Consider the following 14,026-nt stretch of genomic DNA (forward strand, 5'->3'; position numbering starts at 1 on the left):
TCCTACTGCCTTCCTCTGCAATCATCATTTTATTTATTTTTATTTTTTTAAAGGTTTGTTTTATTCTTTTGAGAGAGGGACAGAGAGCACAAGCAGGGGGAGAGGCAGGCGGCGGGGGGGGGGGGCGGGGGGGGGAAGCAGACTCCCTAATGAGCAGGGAGCCTGACTCAAGGTTCGATCCCGGACCCCGGGATCATGACCTGAGCCGAAGGCAGAAGACGCTTAACCATCTGAGCCACCCAGGCGCCCCAGCAATCCACATTTTAATTTAAGACTCTGCTTCTGCAATTTCCACAGCCTCCGAGCAAATCCTGTTGGCCCTCTGCTTTCCTAGCACTTGGCATTGACGTTGAGGGGAAAAAACGGGGGAAAACATGCTGGACAAAGAGGTGGAAGAACAAGATTTTTTTACTGTTGTGTTTTCCAACGTGGTTTCCAGAAACTCACTGCGGCAAAAAGCTGAGCGAGCCTGCTTGCTACTTAGTTTTAATTTTTAACTTCAGGAGATGGTTCTGGAAAATACATATCAAGGCTTTGTTAACAAAACCCAACGAAAGCTGTCTTCCCTTCACAGGGCCCTACCAGGCTCCTTTTCTTTGTGACTGTGTGGCTGGGGGTTCAGTCCATGATCCAGAGCTGCTACTTGGCTCTGCAGTGTCAGCTCCTTGGGCACTTTCTCTGCCCAACCTGCTCCCTTGCCCCTCTCTCCAGTGAGCTCAGCCCTCAGCTGCTTGAAGAAGCCTACTTTGACCACCCACCAGACACTCTCAGCTCACCTTATCTTACTCTACTTCTCCTGTGTTTCTGTTTTTCTTTTTTTATAGCACATATCTCCTGCTAATGTAACATAAATTTAACTTTCCTTTTATTATGGTTTATTGTCTGTCTCTAAAAGACCTCACTCCACAGAATGTAAGGATGGGTGTCTTTATGTTGCTTGGAAAGTAACATCCAACCATCTTGCTAGGTTTTCTACACAACACCTGTATGATCTGATCACTGCCCTAAATAAACAATCCATTCACGCACACACAAAAATAGTTAATGGATGTCATATAGATCTGTGCTGTCCAATAAGTTAGCCACTAGTCACGTGTGGCTATTTAAATTTAAAGTAATTAAGGTTGAAAAAAATTAAAATTCAGCTCCTCAGTCATACTAGCCATATTTCAGGTGCTCTGTTATCCATGTGTGGCTAGTGGCTGCTGTTGTGGACAGCACAGATATAAAATGGTTCCGTCATAGCAGAAAGTTCTATTGGACAGCACTGCTAGAGATGAATCAGTTTGTCGATCCATTGGATTTTTTTCTTTTATTTGAATGGTAGATATCTATTTAGTGTCTACCTGGAGTAAGGTACCATGATAAGAAATACATGTCACTCAGGAAGAATTCAGAGAACTTGCTTCTTTCAGCAAGTGAGTCTGAAGATAAATATAATATGAAAAGAGATGTGTATCAAAAGCCTTGAGGTAGATACAAATAAAGTACTGCAGGAATTCAAAGGAAGGAGAGTTTATATTTTCCAGGTCAGGGTAGGAAATCAAGGAAGACTTCTTGGAGGAGGGGAGTCTGAAATAGAAAACTGCCCATTATTTCCATTCGAAAGCACAGAACACTCAACACCTTGGGATAATTGGAGGAGAGGACCTGTATATAGTAATAATCTGATGGGAATGTTAACTCCAAACAAGGAGGTTATTTTTCTTTTAAAGATTTTATTTATTTATTCATGAGAGACACAGAGAGTGAGGTAGAGGGAGAAGCAGAGGGAGAAGCAGGCTCCATGCAGGGAGCCAATGCGGGACTCGATCCCGGGCCTCCAAGATCAGGCCTTGGGCTGAAGGTGACGCTAAATCGCTGAGCGACCAGGGCTGCCCACAAGGAGGTTAAGTGATAGTTCCCATGGTCTCGAATTCTACTTTTACTTCTCTCTAACCTTTGCCTCGGGACAACGAATCCCCCAGAAACAAAGGCTTCTGGTCTGGATGTCCTCTGCTCCCACAGAGCTGGGAAAAGCAGGTGAAAACTAACACTTGAATGGTTGCTTCCCTGATTCTTCCCTCTGACTGGGAGTTGCAATGCAGGGAGAATTTTCTCCTAAGGCTGCTTCCCCTTGCTGAACAAAGCTTGAAGTCTTGACCTAAAGAGCTACATTGTAGGATGATGAATGATTGAATGTAATTTTTCAGATATCTGAGATTTTCCACCTGGGCTCAATGACCCCCTCCCCTGAGCCCACAGGTACTGGTCCTGTTAGCCTGGCCTTCACTCACAGGTGGAGAATCCCATACTCCTGGTAGAAAATGAACTCAGCGCAAAGGAAAAAGGCATATGAGGAGCACAATTATTTCTACAGAAAATAAATTTCTAAGAGCTGGTATAGCTCTCTAATGCCATTAGTACGATTTGAATACTTCTCAGAGTGCTTATTCTGACATGGCTCAGATAGTGGACTCCACTGGCCACTAGTCATCTAGACAGATACCATCTTGTGTAGTTTACACCAGAAGTCAGCAAACCACAACCCATGGACCAAATCTGGCCCATGGCTTATTTTTTCCCACCTTTTGAGCTGTGACTGGCTTCTATGTTTTTAAATGGTTGGTAAATATCAAAAGAAGTATAGTATTTAGAGACACATGAACATTTTATGAACCTTGGAATTCCGTATCTATAAATAAAGTTATGCTGGAACCAACAACACTCATTTCATTTGTTTGCTTTTTGTCTGTGACTGCTTTCCTTCCACAGAGGCAGAGTTGAGAAGCTGTGACAGAGACCATGAGGCCTACAGAGCCTAAAATCTTTACTGTCAAACCCTTTACAGAAAAAGGTTGCCAATCGGGGTCTTTACCATCAACCTCTCCAGGCACCAGCAGATATTGATCATAACTTCCTCCTGTTCCTCAAATGCTCTATGGCTGACAAAACACTTCCCCATGTACCATTTTCATTTTTTTCATCAATTGTCTTGGGCTCTGGCTTCCTGGGCTGCTGCTGCCTGTCTCACAGACAGACATGAACCCACAAAGCCAACACCCCAGGGGAGCTCATTAGGGAGCAGAAACAGGTGACAGGCATTTTTTTTTTTTTTTTTTTTTTTTTTTTACCAAGGCAATATTCCAGATTGTCTGAAAATGTAGGCATTTAATCACAGATGAGAGAACACAAGCAGTTACATTCAGGCAACGTTCAGACCTATGCAGTGTAGTGACATCACTAAAACAAAATGAAAAAATACACAGATGAGTTCATTAAAAAAAAAAAATAGATTGTGGCTTCAGGACTTGAAGATCTTTCTCGATTATTTTCCTCTCCCCAAACTATTTGGTTTCTGTAAGTTTACATAATTTGAAAGGTTGCCCTTCACAGTTTTAATGCATACCCTGAGATAATGCAGTCAAAATTCTTCCTCTTATATGGTCACAGGGGACACTCTGAAGAGCGTTTTTTAGGAATTCTCCTGTTGTCTTCATGCAGAGCATAGTATTTTTTAAAAAGATTTTATTTATTTATTCATGAGAGACACAGAGAGAAGCAGAAACACAAGCAGAGGGAGAAGCAGGCTCCATGCAGGGAGCCTGACGCGGGACTTGATCCCAGATCCCAGGATCACGCCCTGAGCCAAAGGCCGACACTCAACCACTGACCCACCCAGGCGTCCCCATGCAGAGCATAGTAAATCAAGTATAATCTTATTTGAATTCAGATAATTTATTCGCACCCAATGTATGCTTCTAGCCATTGTTAAGCACTGTTAGCTTTTGTTATAAGAGAAAACTACTATAAAAACACATTTCCTGATTTGGTGATCGTTATTCTCTGTCTGAGGAGACACACTCAAGCACCCCAAATACCGTGGGATGGATGCGGCAACAATTTCTTCTGAAGTGCAGTGGGAATCAAAGTTAGAAAATACCCAATTCTCTTAAGGAATGTGAGGGGATGAGGGTTGGGAATGGCTCTGCAGAGGAGGCTCCATGTGAGCTGGGCCTAGAAAGATGCTTAGGGTAGACCAGAGAGACACAATACTGGGAGAGGGAGGATGAAAAGGTCCTGGATTGGCGCTGAGGTGAGGAAGGGCCCGGTGGTCTGTCTTGTTCCTGCTGGGCCTTCAGTGCTTGTGATGGTGCTGGCGCCTCGCACGTGCTCAGTACATACCCGCCGGCTGAATGAATATGATGTGCTTGGGGGTAGTGACAACCCAGATGGAGTGAGGGGTTGTTTGTATGCTTCATAATATGCTATTTGGAAACCATTGCAGAGACCTGATGAGACTTTTTTTTTTTTAAAGATATTTAAAATTTATTCATGAAAGACACACACAGAGGCAGAGACATAGGCAGAGGGAGAAGCAGACTTTCTGTGGGGAGTCTGATGTGGAACTTGATCCCAGGACCTCGGGATCACAATCTGAGCTGAAGGCAGACGCTTAAACGCTGAGCTACCCAGGTGCCCCAAGACTGACTTTTAATTTGACTTTGTATGTGACTTTCATGTGTCAAATCACTCATCTTGCAGCCCCTGGAAACAGCTTGTACTCTCTCTTCAGGAGCATTTTTGAAGCTTTCTTCTGTTCTGGCACATGTGGTAGACATTGTGTATGCATCTGACATTCCTGTGAAACCTCCCCAGCTGCTCAGGACACTTCAGCTAATAGTACTGAGATACCCAAATGTTAACAGTTGGCCAGTAACAGCTACCTGTGGGCTGTTTGGTCTTAGGTAAGACCGGCTGTGCATCTCTGGCAATTGTATTTGGAAGGCATTGTTCTTTCTCTCACTCAAAAAACCTATCATGATTCAAATGAGAAAGTTTTTATTATAGCAATAATCTTAAATCAACTGCTCTCAATCAATCAACCAATCAATCAATCAATTAATTATTTATAGCATGCCAAGGAGGGGGCAGAGGGAGAGAGAGAGAATCCCAAGCAGGCTCCAATGTGGGGTTTGATCTTAAGGCCCTGAGATCATGACTTGAGCTGAAATCAAGAGTCAGTGGTTTAACCTAATGAGCTACACAAGTGCCCCTCACTCATTTATTTTTAAGGGACATTATTATTTGTATTTGTTGGTACTTTATTTTATATGAACAAAGTTCTTTCAGTCTTTTGGTGAATTGGGATGTAGTAACAGATTGAGAACCAGTGCTTTGTATTACAAAGAGCCTTGACATTTATAGATTTGGCAGTCGTGGAGTTAGTGACAGAGGATCCATTCGATATAGTGATTTTTCTGAGGCACAAATTTGAATCCCATGGCTAGCGAGACTGGAGGATGGAAATGAATCCATTAGCTAGTGAACCCAGCCCACAGCCCACCTGCTCATGTCAAAATAGTATTAACATTTTCTACTTGACTTTAGAGTCCTGTAATTCTTGGGAACTAATTAAGAAAAAAAGTTTGTAGAAACGTCCCCAGAACAAACAATTGCTGGTGATGACAATAAAAAGAGAAGTCATGAGACAAAGAAGGAACCTCAGGTGGGTTCGTCAGTGCTTGTGGAGAATCATTAAGAATATGAAGGTCACTCAGAATTTCCATTTCCACTTGACTGCATGGTACAGAGGGCATGTAAAACTCTGCTGCCATTCACAAACCCCTCCAGACACATCCCACCTGACCGCAAGGGGTCAGCTCTATCTTCAACACTCCCCAGCAATTTGGTTTTGTTATGAATCTGCATGACCCTGAAGAAAAGGGTTGGCAAATCAAAGATAACATCAAACCAGACTTGGTCTAATTGCATAAATTCCAGGTTGATGAAGCCTGAGCTAATGAGGTTTCATGCCCTGAAGGAAGTCTTAATCCTTGTCACTGGGCTTGGGGATGTCTTTCCTGAAGAGGCTGACTCCCCAGGGCACAGCCAGCCTCCTGAAGTCACGTTCTAACTTGCCCTCCCTCTGCATATCCGATTCTGGCCCTTAAGGGGCCTTTGTGATACTTTCCAGGTAATTCTTCCAGGTGGAAGATTCACAAAAGGAAGGGATTACCCATGAGCCTTCTTTGGATGCTGCTTCTCCTCTCATTTCCTTCTGATACGTAGACATCAGCCATGGTGGGGTGGGGGATGGTTGTCTAACTTGAGTTTAAAGTTGGACGAATATCTCACAGCCAAGAAGCTAGACTCAGATTAAGAACTGCTATTCAATTTCAAAATATGATGCTTCTACTAAGCATGTTGGGAAGAAACCATAAATAACGATCCTAGGCCTAATCTCCCGAAATAAGAACTCGTTTCAGTTTGTTAAACTCAGATCTTTTAAGAAGCAGATTGATTTCGAGAGTGGTTCTAACTTTTTAAGGTCTTTTTGGATCGACTGTTTTTTTGTTTATGTAGATCCTATAGATAACAACACAAATCACAGTAATCCAATAGAATGATAAGTTATACCAATACAGTAGATAAGGTAGTGAATGGTCCTCTGATCTTTCTTTAGGAAATACATGTGGTATTCTTGCAGAGTCATATTTTCTCTTGGTTCCAAGTTCATAATGAGGTGACCAGGAGCTCTATTAGAAATAATTGAACCATGGGGCGATATCCAGGGCCCTTCTGCCCAATTTAGAGACTAGATTGCAACCCCATTGATCAGGGCAGAGGTCCTATGGAGTTTTTAAGACTCCACGAGAACATCTGAGATCTGAAAACAATGTAATGGACTGGTTGTATTGCTTGCTTTTTCAGGAAACATAGAGGAGAATCAGAGAAATTGGGGCTGTATGTGGGGATGTGCGGAAGGAGATGTATGATCAAGGGATGTGTTTTGTCAAAATAGGTAATACTTAGGCAGGTGTGTGTGCTGGCGACAGCAGTCCTACAGGAAGAGGAGAGGAATGAGGCAGGACAGAATGGAGCTGGTTGTAGGAGAGAAGTCCCTGGGAAGGCAGCAGAACACGGGGTGCCCAGCACAGGGGAACACTGGGCCAGGGACAAGGAGTTCATATAAGGTGGGGCTAAGAGCTTTCATCAAATCTTGGATTCAAATCTGGTCTCTGTCAGTGTAGAAATGTGTGAATTTGTGCGAATTAACCTCTAGAAGTGGCCATTCTCTTCATGTGTAGAATGGAGGGAGTAAGATCTCAAATTCAAGTTCCTACCCCTGAGTCATGCATGCATGTGCACAAATCACTCATCTGTGATGAAAAATGACATCCTCAATCTTTCCACAACTCGCCTTCTGGTATTCTCTGTCCTCCCATCCCACATTGGCCTTCCCCCCACTTGAAACCTCTCATTGCTACTGGCCCACTGGGCGCCAGAGGGCCAGAGTCCTCACCTGCCTGGGACACGATTGTGCTGGAAAAGCAGAGAGCCTGGCTGGGAGAAGGCCGTGGCAGGACAGCCCGAGGAGAGGAGGGCAGGCGGGGAAGTGGGGAGGGGGTAAGTGGGGCTCGCTGTGTGTTTGTCCGACACTGCGCTGGGCATGTTCACATTCCTCATCTCATTTAATCCTCACAGCAAGGCCCGATCCCTGGTGTCCGGGGGCAGGTGGTGAAACAGGACCCATTAGGGCCTTAGGAGGGCAGGGCCAACCCCGCATCTGTCCTAACCCCTTGGGAAGCAAACACGGTTCAGCCTCAGCCAATGGACGAGTTTGTAGCGAGGCAGGAAGAGGGGTCTTCCTTGTCTGTCTGCAAACCTGATTCCTTTGTGAGTGGAGGCAGGGCCTTCTGGTTAACAATGGGAGTGAAAGGGATGGTGAATGTTTCCATCAACACAAAAATGATGATCAGAGGAGCAGGGGGTGACTTAGGAGGGTCTGTGCCCTTTAAGTAAAGGAAGTCATGGCTTCGGAGGAAGAAGTGAAAAAACAGGAGTGCCTGAGGATGCTCAGGGAAAACTTTACAGACTGCGTGTCACCTGCCAGCCATGGCCGATCTATGGATTTAGGAATCAGACAGTTTTGAGTTAGAATCACATTTTTGTGACTCACTAGTTCTATGGCCTTAGAAAAGTTTGTTAGCCTCTCTGGACAATAGTTCCAGCACTTTAGAATGGGAACACTCCCAAATGACTAAAACCCTAAAGGACGATCCTAAAATGAAGATTGACTTCTCCAGGACAATTGTATGCATTAAAATTATATATATATATATATATATATATATATATATATATAATAGCATCTGGTTTTTAATTGTTGCTTTAAAAAATCGTTACTGTATTTTCGTCACTACTTAAAAATTTCAAATCAAGTTTGGGTGCAAAAAAACTGCGCTCCCTGTTTGGCTTCTAGGGGACATACCCGAACCCGAAACACGGGCCTAACCCTTCTAAACCCTTCTAGTGCTGAGGGGAGTAGAACCTCTCAGGGCAGGGCTGGCAAGGGGAATGCCAAGAAATGATGCCCGGTCCTCTGATATGGACTCCAGAATCGGGTCTGGTGAGACCGAAGTGTCTGCCTCTACCTGTCCAAGGTCAGCCTGGTACTCTCAACCCTGTAGGGGTCCAAGAAGCTCCCAGTGCCCCCCAAAAGACTTTTACCAGGTGCCTACTATGTGGCAGGTTTTATTCTAGATGCTGTGGGTACAGAGACTAAAGACGTGTGGTTTCTGTGTGCTTGCACCACAGCTCAGGAAGGTGGAAGGAAGCCACCGACCATGCCCCAAATGTGGAGGCCCTTGCCCTGCAGACCCAGACGGCCCCGCGTGCGGGGAGCAGACAGCGGGCTGTAGCCCTGAGCCACGCAGGAGACAGTTCTGAACTTCCCAGAAAACAGCTTACACAACACGGAGTATCAGTTTTCTCCTTGGCTCCTTCCCCTCTGTACCGAGATAACCGAACCAGTTACACAGAACACTCAGTTTATTTGATTGTTGGGAAAAACCGAAAACACCCCAAGGGAAGGCAGGCCAAAGTGGCTTGTGCAGAGACTGGCAGCTAGTGGTGGCCTTGCTCAGAGGCTCCCTGCCCGCCTGGGGACGAGGCCTGCCTCCCTGCAAGGCTCCCCCCAACAAGGCCAGGCTGAGGCCCTCCAGCGGAAAGTCCCAGAAGGCCTCCTTCTGGGCTTGGGAGACTTCTGCTGGCTAAAAGGAGCCAGTAAGCGCCTTCCATGTTCTAACGGCGGGAAGAAATGGAAAAAAAGGAGAGGAACGACGCAGAACAGAGATGAGACAGAGAGGGAAGGTAGCCAGCGTCCCGGGTGCCAGACTTGCAAGCGAGGTCAGAACTACCAGGCTCCAGAGCTCTACAGGCTCACAAAACACTGCAAAGGATTGCATTTCATCTCCCGTTCGAGTTCTCTTTCCCTAACAGCTCTTTCTGGATGCGCTGGCCTGACTCCCCGCTCAGGCCGCGAGGTCTGTCCCACAGCGGGAGTAACTTAGCCTCAGGGAGCTGGTGCTTTCTTACCTGTAAAATGGGCATAAGGACCTCGTGGGGAGAATTAAAGGGCCAAAGTGTGTAAAGCATTTCACCCAGTATCTTCGGTGAGCAACTGGTGAGTTTCCTGCCTTGAGTTTCTTTCAAGCTCTCAGTAGCCAATGGGAAACTGAAAATGCTATCGAACAAAATATATGAATTCAGGAAAGACTCACCAGGATTCTGAACTATTTTCGAGATCCAATTAAGTCAAGAAAACCGACACAGATTCCCCAGCTATGTGTGCAGCATGGTATTGGTAGTACCACCAAGGTCCTCCTCCAGGATTTGCAGACTCCTTGGATGTTGCCAGGCCCTTCTCCTGGGCTGCTGGGCAGTGAGCTCGTTGCCCGGCCTGTCTCTGTAGATACTCACTCAACAGCCAGAATCTAGAGGAGTAGTCAACAAGCACTTACCACATTCTTTTTGTTTTTTCAAGAATTTATTTATTTATTCATGAGCAACACAGAGCGGGGGGGTGGGGGGGGGCGGAGGGCAGAGACACAGGCAGAAGGAGAAGTAGGCTCCATGCAGGGAGCCTGACATGGGACTCGATCCTGGGTCTCCAGGCGGCGCTAAACCGCTGAGCCACCCAGGCTGCCCCATTGACCACATTCTTACGTACGTGGGGGCCACTTTAGTTACATGACAGGATTCTAAGGATTAAAAGCAACATGGAAACATCTAGGAGAGATGTGAATAACCGGCAGAGGCTCTGTCTCCACAGGAAGGAAGCTGAGAAATCCTCTCCATTTCAGTATGTCAATTATTTTACTTGCGTTTATTCGATCTTTCTCACAAAATCTTGCATCATACGGATTTTTAGCACCATTTTATGAATGAGGAAACTAAAGCTCACAGAGCTTAAGTCACTCATGCAACTTTGTGCACGGATCAAGAGCCAGGTCGGGATCTGAGTCTGATTCTGAACACAGTGCTTGTTTCTTTTTTATATCATGCCACCTTTCCCTGGAAGCCTAAGTTTAGGGGAAATAAATGAACTCTAGGGATAAAGCAGCATGTTCTTTGCTCTGCAACCCTTCCTACTCTTTCTCTGGAAATAGATAATGAAGCCACCAGGACCCCCAAGGTAGCCGTGGCCAACAGCACAGTGGATTTGGGGCCTAGTTGCTTCTCATCAGACTTTTGCATATCTGCCAGGTCCGTACAGCACATCATCTCTGGCTCTGATGTTTCCCCACAGGAACCCGAGAGTCTGTCTCTGTATGTGTTATCAGACCAGCTAAAGAGTTACACATGTCAGCGCAGAAAAAGAGAGCTTTGATGTTGGCTCCGCGTCCAGGAAAGCCTCACTGCTCCCCTGCTCTGGCTTGAGCTCTGCGTCTTTCATCAAGTTCCGCAAGACGCCTCGCTGCCTGCCAAGACGAAGGCAAATGAAGCAGGACGCTCACAGGGTGAACGCTCCTCCCTGGGACCTGCCTTTGGACGGGGTGCTGATTATTCCATGGCTCCCAACCTTAACTTCCTTTGGGGGAGAGTATCTGAATTCTTGCTGGGTCTACATAGCCCATGGCTCCTTTAGAAATAAAAGGTGACAACAGTGAGAAGAGTGCATGTTCCAAGCAAGGCTCAACTCAAAGTGAACACCTGCCTCTGACCAGAATTTGCAACGTGTACTCACATTTGTCATTTCCATGCCCTTCTTAGGGGAACCCTATAGCTGGTCATAGCAGGAAGAAGTATCCCCAACAATGTGTACTTGGCTTGCTAATCACCCTGAGCCATGCCTCTGGGCCCCTGGTAAGAGTGTCCTGCAGGTGATGAATGTTCCTGGGTGACACCTCAGATTACTCTGTGATGAGATCTCCATGGTTCTCCATCACCGGCACCTCTTTCCTTATCCTCAAGTTGGGCCTATCAACAAGGGTCCTCTGGGTGTGTGCCCAGTGAGGCTCTTTTCCCACTTGTCCTCATTCCCTCTGAATCTTGAATTCCTTCCTGGTTGGTATACTTTTCCCTGCTGTGGTATTCAGGGCGAACGAGTGTCTGAACTTCACTGACCGGTTATTGCGTGTCACTCCAGACGCAGTGGTGCAAGCCTGGAATGTGATGATCCCTGTGACACCTACGATGCCCAAAGTGCAGCTGTGAACAACTGTGCCACGGGAGGACGGATTTCAGGATGCTGCTGCTTCCAGCTGGGAAACAAGTTTACTGTCTTTTCCACCCATCTTTCTTCTCCATCTTTCCCACTCCCTTTTTCTCCCAAGGGCTCATTTACTATAAAATCCATTTTATGTGCCCCCTTTATTGTATATTAAATTTGCATGTGTATCTGGGTGTATTTACAGCCTTTCTGTTTCACTGATCAGTTCCTGTATTCATTCAAAATACTGCTTTAATGTGTGGAGCTTAATAACACATTTTTTCCTATCTTGTAGGTATGCTTGCCCTTCCTTTCTCAACCTTTCAGAGTCTCCACAGCTCCTCTTGCTGTTGTTTTTCCATTTGAATCTTAAGACACAAAAAGATCTTGTTGGGAATTTTAATGGGAATTGCTAAATTTGTAGATTAACTGAGGAAGCTTTGGTAACTTTAGGATGCCGTCCTTGTAGTCAAAATACAGCAAGTCTTTCTACTTGTTCAAACCTTTGAGGTCCTTCGATTTCTGCTTGTCCATCAAGCACGGTTCCTACATTTATTCCTAGAGATTTGAGTCTGTCTTGTGGTTATTGTACATAAGGCCTGACCTGCCATTACATCCTTGAACCAGCTACTTGTATTTGTGATGGTTGTTGATCTCTACACATTGGCTTGTTATTGCATGAGTCTTAGCAAACTCTCTCTGTTTGAAAGTAGTTTTTCAGTTACTCCTCTCAGGTCTTTTGTGTATACAGGCTGACTTACCTAAGTAATGATATTTATTATACTCTGTTAATATATTACTTCCAAATGGACTCTGTAATTTAAAAATTTGTCTTTTTAAATTAGAGCTAGCACCAGGGCATATTCAGTTGGTTAAGTGCCCAACTCTTGATTTCTGCCTCTGGTCATGATCTTGGGGTTGTAAGATTGAGTCCTGCATCGGGCTCTGCACTCAGCCTGGAGTCTGCTTGAGATTCTCTCTCCTTCCTCCTTCTGCCTCTCCCCCTGCTCATGCTCTAGAAATAAATAAATAAATAAATAAATAAATAAATAAATAAATAAATATCAATCTTTAAAAAATTCAAGCTAGTATCTCTAGAACAATATTAAATAATAGTAGTGATAATGTCATCTTTGTCTTGTCCCTGACTTCAGAACAAATGTCTCTCAACTCTGTGTTAGCAGCATGATGAACTCAGATAAATATCTTTTATCATTTTAAGAAAGTATCTTCTTATTTCTATTTTGTTAGGAATTTCTTTTATACCCAAGAAAGGAGGCAATCCTAAACTTTGAAAAGTTCTATATATGTGTATATTTTATCATGAATATTTTAAGAGTTTCAATATTTATAATTTATAAATAAATGAATATAAATACGTTGGAGGATGCCAACTTTTAAAAACTGAATCAAGAACGCAATTGAAAAAGCTTGAAGATCAATGGGCTTACAAGATTGTATAAAATTACTTACATTAAAATATTAACATTTACCATATACAATTTAGCTTTTTGTTTTTAAATACAGAAGGCCCTTGAGGATCTTGAATGCTGTAGGCTCATCATTTTGGATATTGGTTATCTTATCAGTTGATAGAGGATTGGCTAATCAAGCATCAGTCATTAGAAGGCCTTAGTTCACCTCTGAAAAAGTCTAATTTCTGTGGCCCTCTGAATGTCCTCTTCTACATAAGATGGTTTCAGTGAAGCAGCAATATGCTTGGTTTCCCCAGCCACACTGCCGTTGTAGAGGCACCATAATATGACAGAGGAGAGATAAAGGGTGGGCCTGCCTCTCTGAAGCATGCCTTGGATAAATAGAGTGTCCTGGTGGAAAGATGCTCTTTCTGGCAGAGGCAAGGTGGTGACACACCTATGGGCAGACCACTCAAAGAATGGGAATGAACCAGACCTCATAAAGACTCATTGCTTCAGCACAGTGGGACTTCCTGTTGGGGCCACTGCCAGAAGTCTTTTTGAGTAGAAGATTCTGACAAGTAAAGAAACACAAGTATTCTTTGTAGTCATAAAAAAGGAAAAAATGGCTAGAGGGATAAACATCTCAACCAACAAATTCTTTTTATGGGATGTCTGGCTTTCTGCAAATTTTTACTGAACCAAGACATGTGTTCTTTTTAAATTAATACATGCAGTGCAAAAACTCAAAACAATATGCTGATTTATTCCATAAAGATAATTCCCAGGCTAACTGTGGTTTGTTTTACATTGTCAACAAGAGTAGGGAATTGGGGGAGGAATCTTGTAAAGTCCTGGAGATGAAAAGTTTGGGTCCACATGGAATGACTACTCTATAATCTAGAGTAAGTTCAACCTCAGCCTCCTTCCTTCCCTTCATGTTCCTCCCTCCCTTTCTCCCTCCCCAATTTTCTCTCTCACTCCTTCCCTTCCCCCACCTCTCTCTATGTAACAAGCATATATGTTGAACATTGCAAATTTAATTTAACTTTACAAGTACTCATTGAGCACCATGGGAACACAGAAGCAAGATAAGATGGAGTGCCTTTTAATCTACTTAAGGAGGGGAATACAT

Source organism: Canis lupus, chromosome 12, assembly GCF_048164855.1.
Source record: "Canis lupus baileyi chromosome 12, mCanLup2.hap1, whole genome shotgun sequence".
Taxonomy (NCBI): Eukaryota; Metazoa; Chordata; class Mammalia; order Carnivora; family Canidae; genus Canis; species Canis lupus.